This window comes from Brassica oleracea, chromosome C1 (genome assembly GCF_000695525.1).
Source record: "Brassica oleracea var. oleracea cultivar TO1000 chromosome C1, BOL, whole genome shotgun sequence".
In the NCBI taxonomy this organism is placed as follows: Eukaryota; Viridiplantae; Streptophyta; class Magnoliopsida; order Brassicales; family Brassicaceae; genus Brassica; species Brassica oleracea.
Window position 1 is genome coordinate 19,063,005 of NC_027748.1, and position 10,399 is coordinate 19,073,403.

General features: G+C 35.1%; 1 long non-coding RNA gene across 1 annotated transcript; it reads right to left on the reverse strand.

Annotated features, from left to right (window-relative positions):
- Nucleotides 1-8,413: 8,413 nt before the first annotated feature.
- LOC106295296 lies at nucleotides 8,414-9,077 on the reverse strand. Its single transcript, XR_001260993.1, has 2 exons — nucleotides 8,788-9,077; nucleotides 8,414-8,672 (listed from the first exon to the last, which is right to left on the reverse strand). It is a non-coding gene; the product is annotated as an uncharacterized LOC106295296 (long non-coding RNA).
- Between the last annotated feature and the right edge of the window lie 1,322 nt (nucleotides 9,078-10,399).

Sequence of the window (10,399 nt, forward strand, 5' to 3'; positions counted from 1 at the left end):
AGTGCGGGTCAAGACGATACACGGCCCGAGCGGTATGTTCGGCCCGAGCGGTATGTTCGGCCCGAGCGGTATGTTCGGCCCGATCGATGGACTGAACCTCAATTGCGTTGTTCTGGACGATCTGATCCTCGTTCTGATTTGATTCGATGGACTGATCCTCGAACTGGGGCACATCAGTATTCCCCCAAGTCTCATAGAAACTTGTTAAGTTTTAAGGATATCCGAAGAAATGGATATCATATTGAGACTATGAGTAAAGATGGCATTGAATTTCTTTGCATTAAGTCCGAGAGGAAACATATATTGGAAGAGTTAAGAATGTTATCCTCTGGACTATATTGTACGATAATAACCATGAATGAGTCCTATGCCGTGGTAAACATGAAGTTTACTGATACATTTAAAATTTGGCATGAGAGGCTAGGACATCCTGGTTCAGTCATGATGAGAACGATAGTGCAAAATTCGAATGGCCATCCGTTGAAAAATAGAAAAGTTTTGCAAACGGGCGAGTTTACATGTAATGCATATTCTCAAAGAAAACTTATAACGCGTCCATCACCAACAAAAGTAGGCAATGAATCACCAACGTTTTTAATCACCAATGTTTTTAGAAAGGATACATGGTGATATATGTGGGTCGATCCACCCCCCCTGCGGGCCGTTTAAGTATTGCATGGTATTGATTGACGCATCTAGTAGATGGTCAAGTGTGTCTCTTTAATACGGCTTTCGCAAAGTTCATTTAAAGTTCATTGCCCAGATAATAAAGCTGGGAACGCAGTTCTCAGAGTATGCCATTAAGAAAGTAAGGCTTGATAATGCTGGTGAATTTACATCGCAAGCCTTTGATGATTATTGTATGTCAATGGGGATTGATGTGGAGCATCCAGTTCCCCATGTGCATACACAAAATGGCATGGCCGAGTCATTAATAAAACTGTTGCAGTTGATTGCAAGACCGTTAGTCTTGAGAACAAAGCTCTCAATTTCTGTATGGGGTCATGCTATATTGCATGCGGCTGCACTGGTTCGGTTAAGACCGAGTGCATATCATAAGTACTCCCCATTACAATTGGCGTCTGGGCAAGAGCCAGATGTATCCCATCTCCGTGTTTTTGGGTGTGCGGTCTATGTTCCGATAGCACCGCCACAAAGAACAAAAATGGGCCCACAAAGGAGATTGGGAATATATGTGGGTTATACGTCACCAAGTATAATAAGATATCTGGAACCGATAACTGGTGATATGTTTACGGCACGATTTGTCGATTGCCATTTTAATGAGGATGAATTTCCAGCGTTAGGGGGAGGAATTAATAGAATTCCTAAAGAGATTACATGGTGTACACCATCGTTGTTACACCTTGATCCCCCTACGAATTAGAGAATTGGAAGTTCAGAAAATTGTGCATTTGCATAATTTGGCAAACCAGTTACCAGATGCGTTCACAGATACGAGAAGGGTGACGAAATCATGTATACCCGCTGAAAATGTTCCATCCAGAGTTGATGTTCCTAAAGAACAAACTGATGGAAACAAAATGAATGAACCTAGGGTTCAGTTAAAGAGGGGGAGGCCAGCGGGTTCTAAAGATAAAAATCCTCGAAAGAAAAAGAAATTGGATGAGCAAAATAGTAAGGTTCGAGAAGAGCCTGATATTGAAAGATGTCTGAAAGAAGACATAAATGGAAAGGTTCCAGAAGAACCTGTTAATGAAAAATGTCTGAAAGAAGGCATAGATAAAGATGATCCAGATGACGAGAAGGGAAAAGAAAAGTATTTTTGATGAGCCTAACGGCGTCTAAAAATCTTGAGATGCATCTCATGGACGTTGTGACTGCATATTTATTTGGATCATTGGATAACAATATATATATATATGAAACTCCCTGAGGGATTGAAAATGCCTGAAGCATTGAAAGAAAAATCCAAGGAGATTTGTTCGGTCAAGTTACAGCGATCACTTTACGGATTAAAGCAATCCGGACGCATGTGGTACAATCGCTTAAGTGAATATCTTTTGAGTAAAGGATATGTGAATAATGCGATATGTCTATGCGTTTTTATAAAGAAATCGTCATCTGGCTTTGTGATCATTGCTGTATATGTAGATGACCTGAACATAATTGGAACTCAAAAGGAGGTTGATGATTCTCGAACTCATATGAAAGAAGAGTTCGAAATGAAAGATCTCGACAAGACAAAGTTTTGTCTTGGGCTCCAGATTGAGCAGCTCCGAGGAGGAATATTTGTGCATCAATCAAATTATACGAAAAGATTATTGAAACACTTTTATATGGATAAATCGACTCCTTTGAGTACTCCAATGGTTGGTAGAACTCTCGATGTTGAGAGAGATCCTTTTAGGCCCTGCGAAGATAGCGAGGAGATATTAGGTCCTGAAGTACCTTATATGAGTGCTATCGGTGGGCTTTTGTATCTTGCAAACTGTACCAGACCTGATATTGCCTTTGCTACTAACCTTCTGGCAAGATATAGTTCTGCTCCTACTCGCAGGCACTGGGACGGAATAAAGCATGTATTCCGTTACCTCCAAGGTATAGTTGATTTAGGATTAATGTATTTTAGAAAACCCGAGTTTAGTATGGTTGGTTTTGCAGATGCAGGATACTTATCAGATCCTCATAGGGCTCGATCGCAAATCGGCTATGTTTTTACAATTGGTGGAACCGCGATCTCCTGGCGGTCCCAGAAACAAACTCTGGTTGCAACATCTTCAAATCATGCAGAAACTATTGCGCTTCACGAAGCATGTCGTGAATGTGTGTGGCTTCGATCAATGAGTCAACACATACAAGAAGCAAGCGGAATAGTCAATGAGAAAGAGCCGACGAAAATATTTGAAGACAATCCAGCTTGTGTTGCTCAACTTAAGGAAGACTATATCAAGAGCGACAGAACAAAGCACATCCCTCCAAGATTTTTCTCGTACATAAGAAAGCTCGAGAAAAATAAAGAAGTGGACATCGAATATGTACGATCATGCAACAATCCAGCTGACTTGTTCACCAAAGCTCTTCCGACTACAACATTCCGAAAACATGTCTACGGTATCGGAATGCGGCATTTGCGTGACCTGTGAGGAAAAGCTATGTCCATTATTTTCAGGGGGAGATTACGGCAGTGTACTCTTTTTTCTTTGTCATGGTTTTTGTCCCAATAGGTTTTTCTGTGATTACTTTTTTATTGAGGCACTACGTAATAGAAGATGAATAATCAAGGGGGAGTATTGCAAAAGATGATTATTCATGAGGGAAACACTTGTCCCATTTCCATCAAACGTATGTGATTAGTGTCACTATACACGTGTCCACATTACATATTTCCTTTTATAAAATATCTGAACAAGACTGACTTACTCATGCTATAAATAGGAGTGATGTGTAGTTGTATTATGTATGTATGAAGTGATTAAAAATAGCTCTTTACTGTTCGTAACTCTCTCCACCACAAAAAGACAAATTATCTCTCTCTCTCGTTTCCCATCCATTACTCTCTCCTCTCACCATATACGATAATAATATATTAAAGTTAAAATAATTCTCTCTCTCACCTCATATTACACCATAGAAATGTATATGTCAGCTAATACAAAATTTGAATATGTACATAGTTGGCGTATATATATCATAAACATTAAATATTTAAATATAATATAATTTTATTATATATATAGGGTTTGAAGTAATAAGGTTTTGGAGTATGTGGTTTTGACTTATATATTAAAACAGAAGTCACAACTTTGATTCATGTGTGATTTTTTTTTTTAAAATGGACCTAATGGACCTATTCCTAGAAAGTCATGTTACATTTAATTTTTAATCATATCATTTAAATTTTGGACCTACCATAAATTTTTATTGGGCAATCAATAATTGGATTTAAAGAATAGATAATTCATTGTATTTATAGATAGTATAAATTAAATAGATATAATTTAATGTTGTAATACTATACCTCTATTTGTTAAATATTTAAATATTTGTCGATGTTAACTTTTAAAATTATAAAGATTTTTTTAAATAACAAAAATCATATTATCTAACAATGATTAATTTTTACTACTTTAAACCAATGAAAACAAATTTTAAACTATATAGTTTATTTTAAAAATTAAACAAAAATTAAATGTTTAATTATTTACTCGATAATATAAATCTATGAAGCAGAAACTTTAATTTTTTAAAAAACTTTCTAAATTTGTGAAATGTTACAATATCTTTGAATATGACAATACAACAATATTTTACTAATCTTTATATATAGTTACGATTTTAATAATGAAATAATAATCCGAAAATATATATATAGAAGAAGATACAGATACATGTGAAAGTTTAAAACAATTTATTCATTGAAAAAAAATACCGTAAACTTATTATGTTTTAAAAATTGATAGATACATATATTATAATATATACCAATTTAGAAATGAAAACAAAATAATTATATAAAAATAAATGAAAACAAAAATCCGCGCGGTTGCGCGGGTCGAGATCTAGTTTCGGTTAAGATTCTATAGGTTTTATTTATAAATTTTGATTTGAATTTTATGTTCGAATATAAAATTTCATTTTTATGATTTTGTGATTGATTAGTAGTAAATAGATATAGAACTAGTTTTTTTTAAAAAAAAATGCACGTGTTGACATTTAATAGTGCTTTGGATTTATGATTTGATTTAAAATTTGAAATGTTGTATATAGTTTGCAATAGTTTATTTATCTTATGGGACTTAAAATTTATTTTAGAATTATGATCTTTTTTTTATTATATAGATTAATATGACGTTTAGTTTAATATTGGATTTAAAGTTTGCCAATGTTAAAATTGGATTAAAGAAAGAAAAAGACTTATCTCGACCAATAGAAAACAAGATTAAATTTTAGGAAATTATAGTTTAAGATTAAAAAGATTAAATTTTGAGTATAATTTTAAGATTTGAAGCTATAATACGAAAAGATTAGAGTTTGAAGGGCTGTCTTCAAAGTTTTGGGTTTAAAATCATGTATAGGGTTTATGGTTTAAATAGATTTTCTTAGCGTTAGAAAAATGATATTATATGTCTTTGATAGTATTACTGAAGCCGATTAAATAATGTTTTGACGCTTAAGTATAATTTTCCGCTAAGTATTGGTGTATTCAGTGGTTTTATTTTCCCGCTCACTTAATTTGTCTAATGCTATTATATAGTACAAAATTTTTAAACTTGTTTACGATAGCAGTTCAGTAAAACATGCTATAACAATGTGCTATCAATGTGAACTTTTTTTTCCGTAGTGAATCTACATTAATTCTTAAAGTATAAGGTTTGTACAACAACTATTTTTAAAGCCCATAACCTCTAGATTTACATCTAGGCCTGGGTGTTTGGTTTTTGGTTTGGTTTCAGTTCATGTATTTCAATTTTTAGTTTTTTTTGGTTCTAGAGATGTAGGACCGTTCGGTTATTTGAGGTTATTTAAAAAAATTGATCCGATTTCGTTCGGATAGTAAAGATGAGAACCGAATAAAATCTGAAAAATTTGAGTCCAATTCGATTTTGGTTTTTTTTTTTTTGGATAGTTTCAGATAATATGGGTAAAAATATCTAATAATTCGGAGTTTCAGGTAAAATATCGGATAATTTTATATTTTCGGATAAAAATGTTAGTAATTGGAATAATTTTGACTATTTCAACTAAAATTTTCAGATTTTCATATTTTTGGGTAATTTTGTTTAAATGATATTTTCAGTATATTTAATTATATAAAAACTAAAAATAATTAATATTTTTAGGTATATGTAATCTGTATTTTAGGTATATGTAATCTGTATTTTAATAATTTTAGGTATATATATAAACTAAAAATAATTAATATTTTTAGGTATATGTAATCTGTATTTTAATAATTTTGGAATCCATTCGATTTTGGTTCTAACTAATTTTTTGGTTTTAGAAATATAGAATCCGTCTGAATTAATATTTATGGAATTCAAATAAATTTCAGTTTTGGTTATACGGATGATATGATTAGGTGTTTAAGTTCTGGATAATTGTGTCCATAATACCACCCAACTTTTAACTCTCGTGTATTTTGTATTTTGGACTTTGGTAAACAAAGAAGAAGAAAAAAGTTGCAAACCAGTACTGGATGAACCTCTTTCCAAGCACAACAACGAGATACCTCCTGAAGGGTTGTTCAGATCACAGCCATTTAATGAATTTCCTCGATGGGGTTGAGTGGAGAAGGAAAGAAAACTTTAAATATGATCAACGCTGGATAAGGAAAGAATTTTGGCAGAGGTGGTTAAAAGGAGTTGGAATAGTGGTATCTCTACTTCTCTAGTCAGTCAAGCATTATGCAGAAAATTGCAGGGTGTAGGAAGGCCATATCGACTTGGAAGAGATGTGCAAAACTTAACTCAGCAATCAGGATTCAGGAACTTCATCACAGATTAGATGAAGCGTCTCACCAAATGCTTTACGAGCCAGGTCTGCTGAGTCAATTGAGGAAGGAGTTAAATGAAGAATATTATAACGAATAAATTTTTTTTAGAAGCAAAAGAGCATACATGATTGGTTGAAAGGAGGAGATAGGAACACAAAATTCTTTCACGCTATCACAAAGAATAGAAGGGCTCAGAATAAAATTTGTTGCTATTTGACCTATAACTACAAATAGCCACAAAGATAATTCCTTGACTATAAGCTTGTGGATATTGATCAAATGTTGCTATTTGTGGTTGTCTTTCTACAAGATAGCAACAAACAATATTTGTAGCTATTAACCACAGATTGCATGAAATTAGATTAGTAGCTATTTTAGCTACAAAAAACCACACTATATAAACTGTGGTTTTGATCAAAAATAAAAAATTGTTGCTAATATGTTATTATTTATTAAAAATAAAAATATATATAAAAAAAATATAAAAAATAAAAAATTATTTATTGAAACTGGTTTACAGAATTACCAAATTCTGTTTATAAATTAAAATTTATGTATCAGTAGAAATTTGGTTCACAATATAATTGGTTTACAAAATAAATCTGGTTTATCTAAACCAAATAGCAAGTGTAGTTCTCTCTCCTAGCCGACGAAAGAAACCTACCGACAAAAGAGTCTCTGCAATCTGGCATGCTGCTCCGGCAGACGGTGGTCCTCACCGCCACCGGGAGCGGTCTCGCGTTGTCTATAATTATGCTTCCACGGTTTAGTTTCGGCGTTTAGTCTTCTTGATTGGGTGTAGTTTCGGATCTGAGTTTTAAGGAGAGGAACCAATGATTATGGGTTTTGGTTCCTTCTCGCCTTGGCTCGGACGGAGAATCGATGTGTGTTGGGCTCGTCTGCTTTTTGTGATCGTCGTGAGATTGTTTATGCGGCGCCGGAGCCGGTGAAGGTTAGCGGTGAAGCTCAGGCTTGTGACTCTCCTGTTTGTGGCTACTCCTAAGTTGACTAGATTATGTTCTTGTAGCTTTTTGGACCTGAGATTTTCACGGCTTGGGCTCTCTCGAAGCAGTTGTCGGGTATCCTCTTCACCTTCTTACCTTTCTTGGTTTGCTTCTCAAGCTTCGTATTTGTTTCTGGTGCGCGGTGCAGTACTTAACCGGCTCTGATGTGGGTGTCTACTTCTTCCATCGAATTTGGTGTGGCGGTTGCAGGTGGGTTTTTGGTGGTTTGGTGTTCTCAGATCTAGCTTCTTTGTCCTATGCTCATATTTGTTGAAGGTTATCTAAGCTCTGGTTAGCGTTTTAGCCTTGGATTGAGTTTCAGATTTCTTTAACCTTCTAGAGTTTGGTCTTCAGACAATGTTGGTGGGCGGCTTCATAGTGTTTGCGGTTTGGGTCTACCGGCTGTGATCTATGGTTCTGTCATCTGTCTTTTGTGGCGTCGTCTTTATTAGCGGGATGTATTCTTGATGTGGTTCAAGTCGAATCGTTCTAGTGTGAAGTTTGGTATTGTGAAGTGGTGCTGTTCTCTGGGTTTTAACCGACGGGTTTCTCCGGGTTTTCTTGGCAAGGGACTATGGAGCTCTTGCTCAATCACATTTGGTCATGAGTAGTTTGATTGTCAACCGTGTTCTTCGTCGACTGCTCCGGTGGAGGTCCGTTTACTTGTGGCTTCTTTGAGTTGAAGCTTGGTTCTGAGTGACGGTTGCTCATGGTCACACCGCAAATAAATTCGACCTTCAACGCCTTCTCGCACATATTGGCTTCCTTTATCGTCTTACTCCATTCATGTGATGATTGTTTGTTGACTCAGTAGGCTTTTAGAGATCTGTTTCATCTTTCCGTATTGTTAAGTTAAATGGTTTAAGGGTTTCATCTTTGGTTCTGGGTGGTAATGCTTACCTCGCCAGCTCTTGGCTCCGGAAAGATGTTATATCTTTGCCGGCTTATGACGTGTTGTATGCTTCAGTTAAGTTGAATGAAAAATTCTCAGATGACAAAAAAAAAATCTAAACCAAATAGAAAACCCTAAACCTAAATGCTTTATGCTTTCATCCTCTCTGCCGCCTCCAGAGTTTTTCCTTCGTTGCTTTGTCTGCTCCACTCACCGGAGCTTCTTCAGCCAGTACGCTACTGATTCTGAACATGTCTCTCTCGGCAAGCCGTCTTGTTGTTCTTCTTCTTCTTCTTCCTCCTGTCTCAGTTTCTTAAATCTACACAGATATACCAATAACTGTTAAATAAACCAGAAGAAAAAATTCTAAAAATATAATTATAAAAATAACAGAATCTGTCGGAAGAGAAGAGATAGGATAGAGGGTTCCTTACATCTTTCAGAAAAATCCAAACTTTAAATCGAAGATGCCAAAGTTAATTATCTATTTTGCTTCTTCTTCTTCACCATAATAATTGGATCACGTCTCTTCTCAATCGACGGCGGATTCTTCCCTCACAACCCTCCATACCTTATTCAAGTGAAAGAAAGAACGGACATGAGAGGAGCAATAAGTTGAAAAGAAGGGGAAGATGAAGAAGTGAAAGGAAAAGAAACAGAGGAGAACATATCTTTTGGAAAAAAAAAAAAATGGAAGTGAGATCTGTGGGATTGGAAAAAAAAGAGAAGATGAGAAAATTTGCAAGTGTGAAGAAAGAGAGAGAGGAAAAAGAGACCATGTTTGGTCCGTTGGATTGTATTTAATCCAGTGGTAGAAACTGTGATCTGGGTGTGTTTAGATTAACCAATAACATTTTTTCTCTTTTCTGTTGTTTGTGTCATTTAATATATATTTTTGGCAACTTACAATAGAAATCTGGTCTTTTTTTTTTTTGGCAGCGAAATCTGGTCATGTAATATATTTTATATGTTACTAAAAGGGTGTCCGCGCTTCGCGCGAAGCGCGGAATATTGTTTTATTGCTGTTAGATATGATTTTTTGGATGATGTAATTAAGTGGTCTTTCTTATTTGTAAAGAGAATTATTTGATGTTTTATTGTGTTATGTAGTATTAGGTAATATGTTAATATATTATGTGTTTGTTTTTCAATAATGTGTTGTTGTGTGTATAATAGTAATTGTGTGGTGAAGTGAGCTTTTAATGTAAATTATATTGAATTTTAATAACTTTGCATTTAGGCATTTGTTAATTTTAAGATTGATGGTTTTAGCGTCAGAATTGTATTTTAATTTGTCACATTTTTGAACATTACTCTTTTAAAATATTTTTTGCCCACTCTCCATATTTTGACCCTGAGCCGTCCTCATCTATGTAATTCGCTTACCTTTCCGGTGTGCGGTGCTTCTCGCCATCACTGAGAAAAGACTCACCTTTGTGTTCTTGTTTTTCCTCACATTCATCTCTTGTGATATTATCTGGTATTTGTTATAGATCATGCTTACAAATTCCCAATTGTGCGGTTGTTTTTCACTATGTTGTAGGTTGTTTTGTTCAATATTGGTCCTCTTCTTTTTTAGATTTTGGCTAATTTTTGGAACTACATCTTGTTGGGTTGGGTCAGAGTTCAGTTGTCTTTGATGTTGTCTTCCTCTCGTTGACTTGCCGTCGATAGTCTCTGCTCGTCTTGGTTTTCAAGATCTGGTTTTTGGTGATCTGACTTCTATGCTCTTTTTCATATCTCGAGGATGGCTCCACGGTTTGATGATTTTGTTTCGTCTCCTTTTCTATCTTTGTTTTCTCATCTTGTTGCTCCTTTCATTGCTGCTCGCTTCTCTGGTGGCTCTTTTTTCGCCATATTTGCTACTTCAGGTTTGGATAGTGTTTTCTTCTGTGTATGCTTTATGTGCTTGGAAGGTTATTTCTAGTCTAAAGTTTGAGTTCTTGTTTTTCGGTGTTAGGCTTCCATTCTCCCTCCCTCAGGTTGTTTCTTTTCTTCTCTTACTTTCCTTGGTGTAGGTGTGCGGAGTTAGTCTTTGGAGCTTTG